At 37.4% G+C, this 14,653-nt stretch overlaps 1 protein-coding gene across 9 annotated transcripts in view; it reads right to left on the bottom strand.

Annotated features, from left to right (window-relative positions):
- Positions 1–14,653, bottom strand: part of AKAP6 (A-kinase anchoring protein 6) — a 570,108-nt gene that overhangs the window by 138,510 nt on the left and 416,945 nt on the right. The window lies entirely within an intron of this gene.

The following is a 14,653-nucleotide window of genomic DNA, read 5'->3' as shown; positions in this document are numbered from 1 at the left end:
TTCCCCGAGGAGAATAAAAAAGCCTAGTACTAATTCAATACCTTTCCAATAGTGACAACGGACTTCCTGTATTACATTTTTTTTGGTTCTCTGTATTTTGTCTTAATAATGTTAAAATAGAGAGAACAGTGATTTTGCTTACATGCAGGCTTGAATTGTTAAATCTTTCACAGATACTTGGGGCTCACTGTAGTACAGGGAGAGGTAGTAAGTTCACCATGCTGTTTTCTATCAAACCAAGGCCAAAAGAATGCTGAATAATATTTGGCATGGAAATGTATTGAATAGATGCTTTATTTATTGCAGCTGTTGTGATCCCTGTGGCTTTAGAGTTCCCTAGAACACCAGATGAGACGGGGAATGAAGTCTTCTCGGTGGCATGCTTGCCTATGGTGAAGGGGAAAGGGCAATGATGAGTTATGTGCACTGTGGACCAAAGGAGCTCTTATTTTCTTTTGGCGCGCTTCACTAAATCCAACACGTCCGTTAACATTTCTCAATAGCCTTAACACTTCTACTTCTTTATAATTTAATTATATATTCTGGGTCTGGGTCAGCTGTTGGGTAGTTGCCAGAATTCTATAACATGTAGTAAAAGCAAAGTCAGACATGACCTCCTACTCTTTGTGTCCAGTGCCAACCAAGGCCTTTTGCCTGGTCTCTGGTTTTACAGACTCAACCATGGAAAAAAAGAGAGAGTGTTACAAAGTAGCAGCTGCTTAAAAGGGCAAATCAGGACTCTGTAAAGGAAATGGGTAGCTTATGAAATGTAAGATCTCAAACCATTCTAGAGTTCGTATTTTGTTGCTTTCCACAAGCAGCTAATTATGAATGTTCTAGATACTGAGGAAGAACTTTAAAAATGCTAAAATTACTATACTCATATAACCGAAGTTTCTGAAATCATTTAAGAACTGCAATCTATGTATTGGTTCATGTAAACTCTTCTTGCCCAAACTAATTGGCTTGAATAAGAATAGACTCAACTGGATTAAGAATTACGTCAAACAGTATAAACAAAGGATAATGTTACATGGAGTACATTCAGTATGGGAAGAGGGGTATGGCTGATGGAAAAGCACAAAGGAAATACTAGATTTAGTGTTATTCGGCATATTTATTAATAGATAGTGAAAGAGGAGGTATGGGGCATATTAATGGCAACACAGAAGAGTGCCAACTCAGAGGTTTGCAGATATCATAGAATTTGGAGAAATGATACCTACAGACCTAAGAATATTTTTTAACAGTTGGGGGGAGGTACATGAAACTGAATAGAGGGAGTCAATGATTAGAAAAAAACAACAGAATATATCTTTCAAAAGAGCATACAATATTCTTAAGTAACTAAATATGAGATAACTGAGAGATACTGAACAATAGTCAAAGAACTTAATGCAACTAGAGATTATCATACTAAGTGAAGTCAGAAAGAGAAAGAGAAATACCATATGATATCACTAAAATATGGCACAATGAACCTATCTACAAAACGGAAACAGACTCATAGACATAGAGAACAGACTTGTGGTTGCCAAGGGGGGGCGGGGGAGGGAGAGGGATGCACTGGGAGTTTGGGGTTAGTAGATGCAAGCTATTATATATAGAATGGATAAACAACAAGGTCCTACTGTATAGCACAGGGAACTATACTCAATATCCTGAACCATAATGGAAAAGAATATAAAAAAAGAATGTCTGTGTGTGCATAACCGAGTCACTTTGCTGTACAGCAGAGATTGCCACAACATGGTAAATCAACTCTACTTCAATAAAATAACAGTAATAATAATTTTAAAAAAGAACTTAAAAACAATCTTTCCAAATGCTACCCCCCCACCCCTCCCCTCCTCAACGCAATAGGGATACTGAGGAGGACATCCCACACAAAGTATTCTATTGGTAACCCCATTAAAATACTGAATCTGCACCATTAGATGCCAAGGGGCATGTCTGATCCCTAGAGGTTCCCATTAGTTTTTAACCACCTTAAGGTAGCAAACTGGACCACTGCTTGTTCTGGGTAAAGATTTCACAAATGTGTGCCACTGGTCACAAAAAGCATCATCAAGAGGGAGGCCAACTTAATATAGACTCATCACTACTATAGAAGAATAATTGAAGTTCATCCCTTTGAGATCCTAGGCCATTTCTGTGCACAGAGGGAAACACCTCTCATGACAGGGATACATGGAAAGGAGTTCAGAGAACAATGCTGAGAGCAACTTGAAAAATAATTAGTCACCTTACAAAAGTGATTGAAATGTTGTTAATCTAAGACTTTTATTGCACAATATCTCAAAGGCATTTGACATAGGAAACTTCCCTGTACTAACAAGGAGATGAATTAGATGGCCCAGGTCTTTTCTATCCATCTCTATTTCTATCTCTGCTTTCAGTAATTCATTCCTAAACGTGATGATAAAAATAGAACCAAAGTTGCTTCTTCTGCTAAGGTTGAATGACTTTGCCAGTCTAAATCTCTCTGCAAACGGTCTTAACTTTTTCTCATACTGTATCTTAGTCCAAAGGTAAATTTTTAAGAAAAAGATTTGAAGAAACTATAGTTCTTAAAAAAATAGTAACACTGAATCTTTGGTTAAAAGAATTTCATTTCTTAGCATCTATGACAATTGTGGATACTTTTAAAAGTGACTACATTTTACAAATGGAAACTAAGACATTAAATAATATTACTGATCCTACTAATCAATCAATGGGATTGATTGTAATCAATGGGATTTAGCAACTTATTAAGGAAAATACAAAGGAACAAGAGGGAATAGACTCAGTGACAGATCCACCTCTCACTTCCTGGTAGGTGCATCAATGGGAGTAGGAATATAAAAACAGCAGTACAGGTGAATGGAACAAATGAGCTGGAATTGAGTCTTTTGGTTTGAGGTACTGGTGTGATTCCCCAAATGAGATGTTCAGCAAGCAAGTGGAAATATTAAGACTGAAATATAAACCCAGAAGCAATGGTTGACATTAGGAGAGGAAATGAGAATGCCATGGGAGATGGTATATAATGAGAAGAGAAAAAGAATCAGTTCTCACTTATTCTAATCTAGGCCTGCATTACACCTTAGCTGACCTAATGCGATGGATTCTCAAACACTCTCCCTCCCTCTTTCTCCACCATCCCCAAATCTATTTTATAGATAGTTCATTGATCTTTTTGAATCACATCTAGGATCACTGGTGGTTGTTATTTCAGGGCTTAATTCTGGATCTCTTTTCTTTATTTATACTCTCTTCCATGGCTTTCAATGCCATCTATGTAGTAATGGCCTCCTATTCTCTCCTCTGAGTGCCATACTTACCTACCCAATCAATCACCTGACATTGCTAATTGAATTTACTGTAGGCATAACTGTTTAAAACACTCTCCATTCTCATCCTTATCGTGTGCCCCGAAACTTTGTTCTTAGGACTTTCCCGTTAAATAAATGGCACCATCTGTTGCTTAGGTCAGAAACTTGAGAGTCTTCCATGACTCCTCTTCTTCATTTTCCACAGCCAGTTACTCCCTAAATTTTGTTGATTCCTCTTTCAAAATGTCTCTCCAGTCTGTCTTCACAGTCTGCATTGCTGCCAGGCTGGTCCAAGCCTTCATCATCTCTCCCCTGTAGTACAGCAATTATCTTCTTATATGTATCTCCCCCCACCCATTCCTGCCCCTCTAATCTCTTCCCTTACAGTACCAGAGTGGTCTCTATAAAACGTGAGTTGGTTTCATACTGCATTCAGATCTAAAACACAAACTTCTTCCACGGCTCATTAGATTTGGTTCCTGCCTGTCTCAGACCTCATTTCCTACTTGTCTCCCTCTTGATCACTATGCACCGTCATGCTTGCCTTCTCCCAGTTCTTTAAACAGCTCTTTCCTGTCTCAGGACCTTTGCACATACTGTTCCCTTTCTCTGGAACATTCTCTTGCTAACATCTTCTCATCCTTTAGCTCTCAGTTGACATGTTACTTCTCAGAGAGGCCTTCCCTGACCACCCTATCAAAAGTAGATCCACTCTTTCTCCATTTCGGAACAGTGTTAATTTCCTTCACAGCACATATCACAACTTAAAATTCTTACATTTGCTGGCTTACACTTTTTCTGTCTCTGTCTCCAGACTCTAAGCTCCATACAGGGAAACTGTCTGTCTGTCTCCTCAGCCATTTTGTATTCCCAGCACCTTGGCAGTATCTGGAACATGATAGGGGCTCAGTAAATAATTTATTACTCATATATTCACTGAGCCTTTACCATGTGTCAGGAACTGCAGCAGGGACTGTGGGTACAAAGAAGAACAAAACATAGCCCCTTTTCTCAAGGGACTGCAGTGTAGTGGAGGAAAGAGCCATGCCAACAGATACCTACAAGTGTGCCAAGTGAAATGATTGTGGGGGAAGATGGGAAATAAAACAACTAATTGCCTGAAGGTGAGGAGTAGGCAGTAAAGGCTTGATAGAGGTGGCATTTGAGCCAGATCTGGGAGTATGGCTATGACTTTGTCAGGTAAAGAAGCAGATGAATATAGGCAGAGTACCTCATTTGTTCAGAGGCCCAGAGTTATGAAAGGATGTGGCATGTTCAGAGAATGGTGGCTGGAGTTTTGGGGGCATTTGGACGAAGAGGCTAAAGTAGAAGGGGATAGGCTATGGAGGATGTCAGGTTAGGGAATCGGAACCCTATCCAATGACCTGCCAACAAAAGATGACATTGTTTCTGTGATGGCCTTATCTTCCTCCATCTCCCTTTTTCTTTCATGGGAACATAGCTGTCTGATGGACTAGTCCAAATATGCTCATAAAGTTCCTACCTCCTGGTGTACTTTGAGAACATTGCATTGAGAAGGGAATCAACAGTTTCCAAGAGGCCAGAAGCCCAGCATCCCAAACAGGGGGAATGCCTAAGAGATTCTATTAACTCATATCTCTCTAGTAAACGTTTAACATAATGTTATGGACTCAGGACACATAATGTCATAACTTTTCAACTTGTAGGTTGAAGCCTTAAACCCCAATGTGACTGTATTTGGAGACAGGGTCTTTAAAGAGGTAATTAAGGTTAAATAGATTACAAGGGTGTGGCCCTAATCCAACAGGACTGGTGTCCTTATAAGAAGATGCAGAGCGGTCCCACAGAGAAAAGGCCATGTGAGGACACAATGAGAAGGTAGCCAGTCATCTGCAAGCAAGGAGAGAGGCCTCACCAGAAATCCAACCTGCCAAACCTGCCAACATGTTGATCTGGGACTTCCAGCCTCCAGAACTGTAAGAAAGAAATAAATAAATCTGTTGTTTAAGCCACCTAGTCTGTGGTATTTTGTTATTGCCACCCTAGCAGACTAATGCACATAATAAAGTTAGAAACACTGCCTTCTCATCTGAGGTTTAATACAATTGCTTTGCCGCTTATCATTGTTAGTATGTTTTCCCCTTTTATTTTGTATGCACCTATAGCTTAAATCACTACAGATACTCCTTCAAATTTAGACTACAAATTAATAATTTAATCAGAACACAAGACAGTGTTCTAAAATATTTTATTTAAATTTGGCTTGGTATGTGGTGATCCAAATTCAACAATCTTCTCCAGGGCCTGAATAATTACTCAACCATCTACCTTCCTCTGATATTGTGTCTAATGACAAAATAGTTAGCCCATGAAAAATTTGGTGGTGGGGAGGTAAGTTTCAGTTATTCTAACAGTCTTTAAGGATTAAACACATACTTACTTTTATAATCACATATAGACATATGCCTTATCCTTGTCCTAAAAAGCACTGATTTAGTTAAGAAATATCAATTATTTCATTATCACTGCATGTCACAGCCTCCTTTGTTGGGTTAAGTATCCTGAGAATGTTAAATAATTAATTTTACTCTTTCTTAACTCATGCCATTGTAGGTCTGCCTGCTCATTCATATTGTACTTCATAGCTTCCCACCACATCTACCCACCCACTTGCATCTGGGTCCACATCCTCTGCTTTCTCTCCTGTTTCTGTGGAAACAGTCCGTATTTCTATCCAAGACCAATCCCCTCTACTTAGGCACTAGACCCCCTCTTATCTACGCAAAGATTATCACCCCAGCAGCAAACCACCGTTCTCCCCTTCATCAAGTTTTTCTTCTCTACTATAATTATTCTCATTAGCACATTACCACCCCACCCCCAGATGCTGTTTCTCCCATGGTAAAAAAAAAAAAAAAAAAAAAGGAAAAATAATCTCTAGACATCAGTTGATACCAATCTATCCTCTGGCTAAAGCTCCATTTCTCTGTTCTCCATTACAGCAAAGTCACTTTTACATATATTATCTATACTCACTATGTCCAATCCCTCTCCTATTTTCTCTTGAATATACTCCAACTAGGCTGTTGTCCAAATTCCCTAGTTGAGTACTCAGTCTTCAACCTATCCGGACATGCTCCAGCACGGCTTGTGGGCATGCTCTAGGGGCATTTGGTCTTGTTTGCATGCTAGCTCGGTCCCTAACCTCCCTCAGGTCTTGACTGAAAATGTCATCTTCTTATTCAGGTCTTCTTTGATCTTCTACTTAATACTTCAACCGACCCCCACCCCCCAGCAATCCTTATCATCCTTTATACATATTCACCATGTGTAGCTAAAATATGTAACTTATTTTGTATTGTCCATCTTCCCCCAGCAGACTGGAAGCCACGTGAGGACAGGCACTTTTATCTATGTACTCATTGCTGCATCTCCAGCACACAGTATGTGATAGGCACTCTATACAAATTAGCTGAATAGATTTTACTGAGTTTGAAAATCTAAAATGGTTTAAAGTCTACAAAGAAATAAAACAGATAGTTTGAAGGCTGTAGCCTCAGCTTGATTTTTAAAATAGTTGGCTTTATTTTCTCTTAGAAAGGAGACTATTTTTTTCTTTGACAGAAAATTATTGTAATATACAACTTGTTTACTTTTATCTAGGAAAAAAAGGAAGAAGAAAAGAAAAGCTTCTTTATTTCGAGTCATTTGGTAATATTTTATTCAGCTAATAGAGTGATCCTATATGTCACATATTATATTAGAAACTAACCACGATGGTCTCACACTTATAGAATGAAAATGTCAGCTATTGTCATCATGCAGTAGGCTGCACAATCCATTTCAAAATGAAGTTTTAAGTCTTCTGGGTAAGAACTTGTTTTAGTTTAATAAAATCTGATTTCCCATTAAAAAAGAGTCATTTGAGCTTTTGGAAGAAACATTAGCAATGTCACAGTTTGTAAGAATCCACACCAACTCAGGAAGACCATGGGGATCCATCAATACAATGGAGGGGAACTATACTTTTTCTGACAATAATTTTGTCATTTGGGAATATCTTCCTACTTTTACTAGTTTTTTTTTTTTTTTTTAACCCTTTGATGCACTGTCTCTAATCACATGCCTTTTTCTCTTATTCCTTAGACAAATATTTACTATGCCTCCCCTCTCGCCTCCCGATAGTATCCTTCTCACGCAACTAGCCCAACTTGCTTCATTCTTCTGGAAACACCTTCAGTCTCTAGACCCCCACAGGCTCTGACAAGGACTTTCAGGGTTGATTAGAATCTACACTTGGAAATCTCCATGCTTTTGTTTGGCAGAATTCCTCATACTCACTCCAGGATTTAGCATTCTCACCTCTACCGTGTTTTCTTCCCCCAAGATCCCAGTTATTTTGTGCATTTTTCCTTTTGCCATCACTGTTGGAGGTTCATAGTTTCCTGAAATAACTCATCTTTGGAATTGAATTCAAAGTGCATTTCCTTTGGCCAGAAATGAACTCTCTGAAGACATTTATCACACATCCATGATTAGCTACATTCTAACTAAGTACGAAGAATATTTGGCATTATAAAGGCTGAGAGTGTCTCTCTTCAGCCCTGTGTGCACAACTGAATGGAGTAACAAAGCCTCCTTCTCCTACAGAGTTGGAGCAGGGAGTCATAGGACTAAGGAGCAATGTGTCTCTTTGGAGTAAAGCTGATTAAAGGTCTTCATTTCTTCATTTGACAAACATATTTTGGGAGTCTCTTATATGTAAGACATTGTACAAGATACACATCTGGGTCAGACACGGTGCCTGTCCTTAGGGAACCTAAACCTAGAATTACAGAAAATTATGTTACATAATAGGAGCTAAAATATTTATTCAAGGATATGACCAATATTACACTTTGAAAATGTTGTCAAAGAAACAGTAAGTTCGTTAGAATATTCTTTTTATCAATGGATAAGAAAGTTATAAAAGTATTTAAATATATAAATATTTTCCCATTTAAAGTTAAATATACATTAAAAATTTAACAAGAATCTCAAAGCTATTTCAATATTATACTTAGCAAAGATTACTGTATGTACTAATCTGTACATTAGGATATAAAACTTCTCTGACCATATTGGCAGCCCCAGAAAAACTAGCCTTAGGTTCCCAAGGTTTACTTATATTTATATTCATGGATAATTAAGTCAGGATAACTGCAAAAGATAACTGATTTAAGTAAAAAATATTATATCTTTAAAAGGTTATCTTTATTTCTATTGACTTGGTGCTATTTGCAAACCATTAAAACCATTCACTGTATGGTTAAGAAATTCAATTTTAAAGCTATGTCCTTAATGATATTTGTTAAATGGTAAGCATTTAAACGAAGCAGAAAAATTAACATGAATGCTATTTTCATTATTTCTTCTGCATTTGTGTGTAAAGAAAAATGTTTCCTTCCTCCGTGTTAATGATAGATGAGATGTTTATTAAAAATAACGACAATAACGCCTCCACCTAACAAACATAAAGAACAAGTATATCACACAATCGCATTTGTGGATAGCCTTATCCACCACCACCCTCCTCCTCTTTGCAATGGAAGTAGTTAAAGCGATTAAAAATTCAGCATCTTATGTCATGAGCTAGGGTGGGAAGGGAGTGTGATTACACTGTGTGGACTGGAGGGGATGATTAGAATTTCGATGTTTCTCCATTACTGTTTCCTTAGCAAATCTCTGCACGATGACACAGGCATCAAGTCTGTGTTTATATTCTTCAGCTGTATCCTTATTCCCATCTTCCAAATTCCACTACAGCAAATCCTTATGTACTTTCTGGCAGAAACTAAAAATTAAAGATGTATAATGTGAAGATACAATCTTAGTTTCTCTTGCCCTGCAGGACTGGCAGTTCCTTCCCAAGTACAATTATGTTGGCAAATGCTGCTATTAACTCTATGACTACAATGTGCACTCCAGTTCCTTTGAAATTCTATAAAATAGTTGTCCTTAGATGGTGATAGAAAGGAAGGAATGAAGCAGGAACAACAAGAATTACTTTACATACTAATAATAACAATTTAGCTATCAAAACAGAACTGAACAAGTCTGCCTTTATACTGTTCTTTTAAAAATTTAGCCTCCTAGGGTTCTAATAATCAGGGCCTATGGTTCAGGAATGCACGGTAGCACTCAGCTCAGTGCCTGTATCCTCATTTCAAAGAGAATCATTCAAACCGACATCCACCCTGTCAAGAGTCTTGACTTTGAGCTGCTAATGTAGAATAAAAATCAATATAAATTTTGATCATTTGATGAATATTTACTTCTTTCCTTAGTGTTTGGGGATTTAGAATTGAAAAGTGCTGAATCAAGTCATTTTATTTTTTTGTGTTTGTGCCAACACCAATTTACTACCCTCCAGAAAGTTCCTGAACAAGATGTCTCAGGTGGCACGCATGTTGGTTTTTCCTGTCAATCATAACAGTATATCAGTAGGGAACCATAATCATTTCCCTTTCATACTCTTAGTGTTCCAAAAAGGAATATTTTGATTACATCCCTGGAAAAGGTAAACTTTCTCATTTAGACACACTATTGTGAGCCTGGGTGTCTGTTGGTTTTGGCATTCGGTTGAGCCTCAATTGATACAATCTATTAAAAGTTAAACACTTTATCTTAGGCTCCAAGGATCTTGCACAATAAATAGAGTTTCCAATTGGTTCCTCTACAAGCAATATTCAGTATCACCCCCAAGACAAAAGAGCTTTTATAGAAGCTGTCATCTTTCTCGTGCATTTTCTGAAAAATAACAAGAACACATCGACTAATCGCTCTAATCAGCAGACCGACTTCACAATAAAAAAGACTTTACATTTTCATTATAAATAAAAAGAAAATGCACTACAGACAAATAAGTCTAAAAAAACTTGACAATTAAAATGTGATTCCAGGGACTTCCGTGGCGGTCCAGTGGTTAAGACTTCACCTTCCAAAGCAGGGGGTGCGGGTTCGATCCCTGGTTGGGGAGCTAAGATCCCACATGCCTCGTGGCCGAAAAACCAAAACATAAAACAGAAGCAATACTGTAACAAATTCAATAAAGACTTTAAAAATGGTCCACATCAAAAAAATCTTAAAAATAAATAAATAATAAATAAAATGTGATTCCAATGTAAGTCTAGTTATATGAGTAGAGTAGCATGTCACCATTTTTATTATGATACCTTGATATATGTAACAAAAGCTTACTATTCTTGCAGAATATTTCCATAGTGATTTTTAAAAGAATGGTCTTTCCTAATTTGAAAAAGACTAACTGCAAACACCAAAAAGGTAAGCTATTCTCATTTTTTAAAAAATCTCACATATGACATAGTGGCAGAAGATTCAATATTAAGGAGACATTTTTGGTGGTGCCTTATAAATTAAATAAAAATGGCAGCAGCTGCTTTTCCCAAGGATGATCTAGCCCTGGACAATCACTAGATATTATGTAGACAGATGTTTTAAATAAAATAAGTATTTAGATTGCTAGATACCTTGCTAGATATGAAGGCAATTATAGGATGTCTTTGTTAAATTACATTTTTCATTTTTGTGAGGGAAAAAAAGAATTGTCCTGGAAACAGTACTGACAGGAAATGATCCTATATCTAAAACAGCTGGAGACTGTAACTAATATAAATTTACTTGAAAATAAAAATGCTGTGTGCCTCTGGAGACATGCAGTAACATGCCATAAAAACAGATGAGAATATAAAAGTATTTAAAAGGAGAGAAAACACATTTTATCCAGATATTATACTGAGATGTGATTCACTGATAAATGAGAAATATTTGAAGATGAAGAAAAGAAAGAAAATCAGAAGTCATTTAAAAACTTAGATATTTTATTTAAAACCATATTTGTAGGAAATATAAAAATAATTTTCTAGGGAAAACGCTTTGCTTTTCAATATATTGGTTATTAATTAATTTACTAAAGTCATAATAAAAATGTAAAGGCAGATAATACTGTTTAATTAGGAAATTTTAATGAAAGCAGAGGATGCTTACCATGAGTAAGGCAAGGACCCCAAATGCTGAATAAGAACATTGGAGTAAGTCTCAAAGCCGTATGTAAGAGCCTCCATAAAAAAACTCTCACTACCTTTGTCCATGATCCCCATCCCTACTCTTGTTAGCTGTTGAATTAGAAAGATATCTGATGTACTAATACATATCAAATATTCACAGGCATTAACATTAACAGAGTACCCATCTCTAAGTTCATGAATTTCAATATTCTTCACTTAAAGATTGAAATACATTGATCTACAAGATAATTTTAAGAAAGGCTAATGGATGGAAATCTGTTTTCACAGCAGCAGTGAGGACAGCCTGCAGACCCCCAAGTCTTGAGTGTCCACCTCCCTCATCTCCACCTAAGACTCATCCTGGCCCTGCTCCCAAGGGTCTGGGTATCAGGCAGGAGGAGATCACGTGAAGCTGGGTTTCCTTTGGGGCCCCAATTTGCACAGCCAGAAAAGACCTCAGAGCCCCAGAAGTTAGCTTATCTTGTCAACAGGGAAGGAGACCCAACAGGAGGAAAGTAGTATGAGGAGAATAAAGGCAAGTGGAAGAGCAAGGGAAAAAAGCAAGTGTGTATGATGAATGTGAAGAATGGTTATTACAAACCCAAAATGGAATGTTCTTAAATAAAATCTTGACTTAAAATTCTTTCGTAGGCTGAAGTTGTAATATGCTTAAAAATGAAACTCTAGAACCCAAACTAAACTCAAAACATATTTGTTATAGACTAAATATTTGTGCCCCCCCCCCCCACAAATTCATATGTTGAAACCTAACCCTCAATGTGCTGGTGTTAGGAGGTGGGGCCTTTGGTAGGTGATTAAGTCATGGGGGTGAAGTCCTCATGAATTGGATTAGTGTCCTTATAAAAGAAACCCCAGAGAGCTCTCTCGCCCTTCTGACATGTGAGCACACAGTGAACCAGGAAGCGGGCCCTCACCAGACCCTGAATCTGCCAGCGCCTTGATCTTGGACTTTCCAGCCTCCAAAACTATGAGAAATAAATTTCTGATGTTTAGAAGCCACCCAGTCTATGGCATTCTCTTACAGAAGTCCAAACAGACTAAGACAATATCCAATAATTCTTCCCTCCTTTCTACAAGTTCACCAAGTATTAAAAAGAGCTACTGGGGCTATTTTCTGGTAAATCTGTGACAGAGCCACACACTCACATGCACACACACACACACACACACATACACACACACACACCTGCACAAAACTTTGCAACAGTAACTCCCATGCATTTATATCATCTTCATTACTACATAGATTGATCACCACTGCTGCTTACAGCTTATAAAGGTGGGCTTGTTGCTTAGTTGTTTCTGAAAATACTCACTAGCTTATTGCTATTATATCTGGAAGAGACAGAAAAAAATACAAATATACATTTTTATTTCCTCTTCGAAGGCTTGATTCCTACCCATCAGGCATACCGCTGCTCTAAGTAAGGGATAAATTAAGCAAAATTATATCCTCCTTCTTTCTCCTCACTTTTGCTTAACTCTCTTTCTGATCATTATATTAGGACCAGAGTGAAAAAAATGAACTATTGCTAGCTCCTAAGCCAAAAGACTAGTTATAAAAAGAATTCCTAAACATTGCTCTGTCCATGGCTGACAAATTACAACAGACTGCTCCATTATTATTTTATATTTCCATTATTCTGTATTTCCCCCTTATCGATAACACAATAGTAGATATCAGATATTATGCTCAAAATCTATTTAAAGGAAAGATCTGACCTAGCCTCAACCAGTGTGGTGCAGACATATTTTCCCTTGGGTATCAGAGTCTTCAGGGGCCTGCTGTTTCTGGCCTTTGCTGTCTGTCATTCCTTCCAAGCTGCTCTCATCCTCGCCCACACATTCCAGCTATACTAGGCTTCTTTCAATTCCTTGAATGAACACTAGCTCCTTCCCATGCTATCCCCTCTCCCTAGAATTTTCCTCCTTCCTTCTTCATATGGCTATCATCTTCATATCCTTTAGTTCTGTTTAAATATTACTTCCTTCCCTGATCATCTCACTGAAGATAGGTATCTCCTATTATTCTCTTTCTCAGGTTGTATTTATTTTCTTCCTAAATTTATTATATCTTTCAATTATAGTTATTGGACTAAATGGTTTTTTTTTTTTTTGCTTATTTACACACTTGCTTTTTCTGATCCATATCCCAGTGAAATGTAAATTCCACAAGGGCAGAGACCTTATCTTTCCTCTTCATAATTGTATCCTCAATGTCAGAAAATTGTGTGTTGATTGAATGAATGAATGAATAAATGAATGGGTTGTTGAGTGAAGGCTCATGAACAATCCTTCAAGGAAGCTTAAAGGAGAGGCGATGTCCTGGTAGAAAGCAGAGATCCTTGGCCAGTGCTGCAAACACCTCAGGTTGCCAATCTGAGTGATGATATAAATGGTGGCATTTAAAGACTTCCTGAGCTGTGGCAGGATGAATATCCTTAAAAGGGATGCTTTGACCAAAGTCTCCTGAGATTCTTTCAGTTTAAAATAGATTGAGATTGTCTAAGAATTGCAAACAAGAAAACTTGTGGGGGCAATGAAGCCTCTATGTTACACATTTTAATTTAAAGTGATGATGCTTAATTTTAGCAGGTCTTATGATACTTTAACCCTGAGATAAAATACTTAGTTGAACTAAGAGAGAAAAAAAAGTGTCACTACTTAAGATGACTATTACCACAAAATTGCTAAGTAAAAAGAAAAAATAAGGCATTTCACTTGCTTTTTAAAAGAGAAACTGTAGTTCATCTGAGGTTGATATGAGGAAGCTCTATAGAAAAGAAATGTCAGTTAAAAATATGGAAGGAAATAACAGAATTAGAAAACTGGCATTTCACAATCCCCAAAGAAATCATTGATTCCAACAAGAATCATCAATGGATTCTAAAACCATTAAGCAAAGCTTTGATGGAGAACTAAATATTCACATGATGTCAAAACACTGTCCTACAGATTACCTGCTAATTATAAGGAAAATCTGATGTCTATGAAGAAGATATTTGGCTGTCACCACTTCAGCATCACAGAGAGTGGACAACACAACTTGATGAGATGCCATATGAAGCATACATGCCAAAACCATTTAACCTGAATCCAAGGAAGCCTCTGGACCAAATTTACAGGTTATAGGAAATAGGGGCTAGGGGGAAAAGTTACAAGACACCATGAGGAAGCAATCAGACAAATCCAGAACATAAAACATTTCACAAAATGATTCACCTGTTCCTTCAAATTGGTATTTAAAGGCTTCTGGGACTTCAATTT

Source organism: Eubalaena glacialis, chromosome 2 (genome assembly GCF_028564815.1).
Source record: "Eubalaena glacialis isolate mEubGla1 chromosome 2, mEubGla1.1.hap2.+ XY, whole genome shotgun sequence".
NCBI lineage: Eukaryota > Metazoa > Chordata > Mammalia > Artiodactyla > Balaenidae > Eubalaena > Eubalaena glacialis.
The sequence above is the reverse complement of the archived record's forward strand: the minus strand, read 5'-3'. Positions and strand labels throughout refer to the sequence as shown.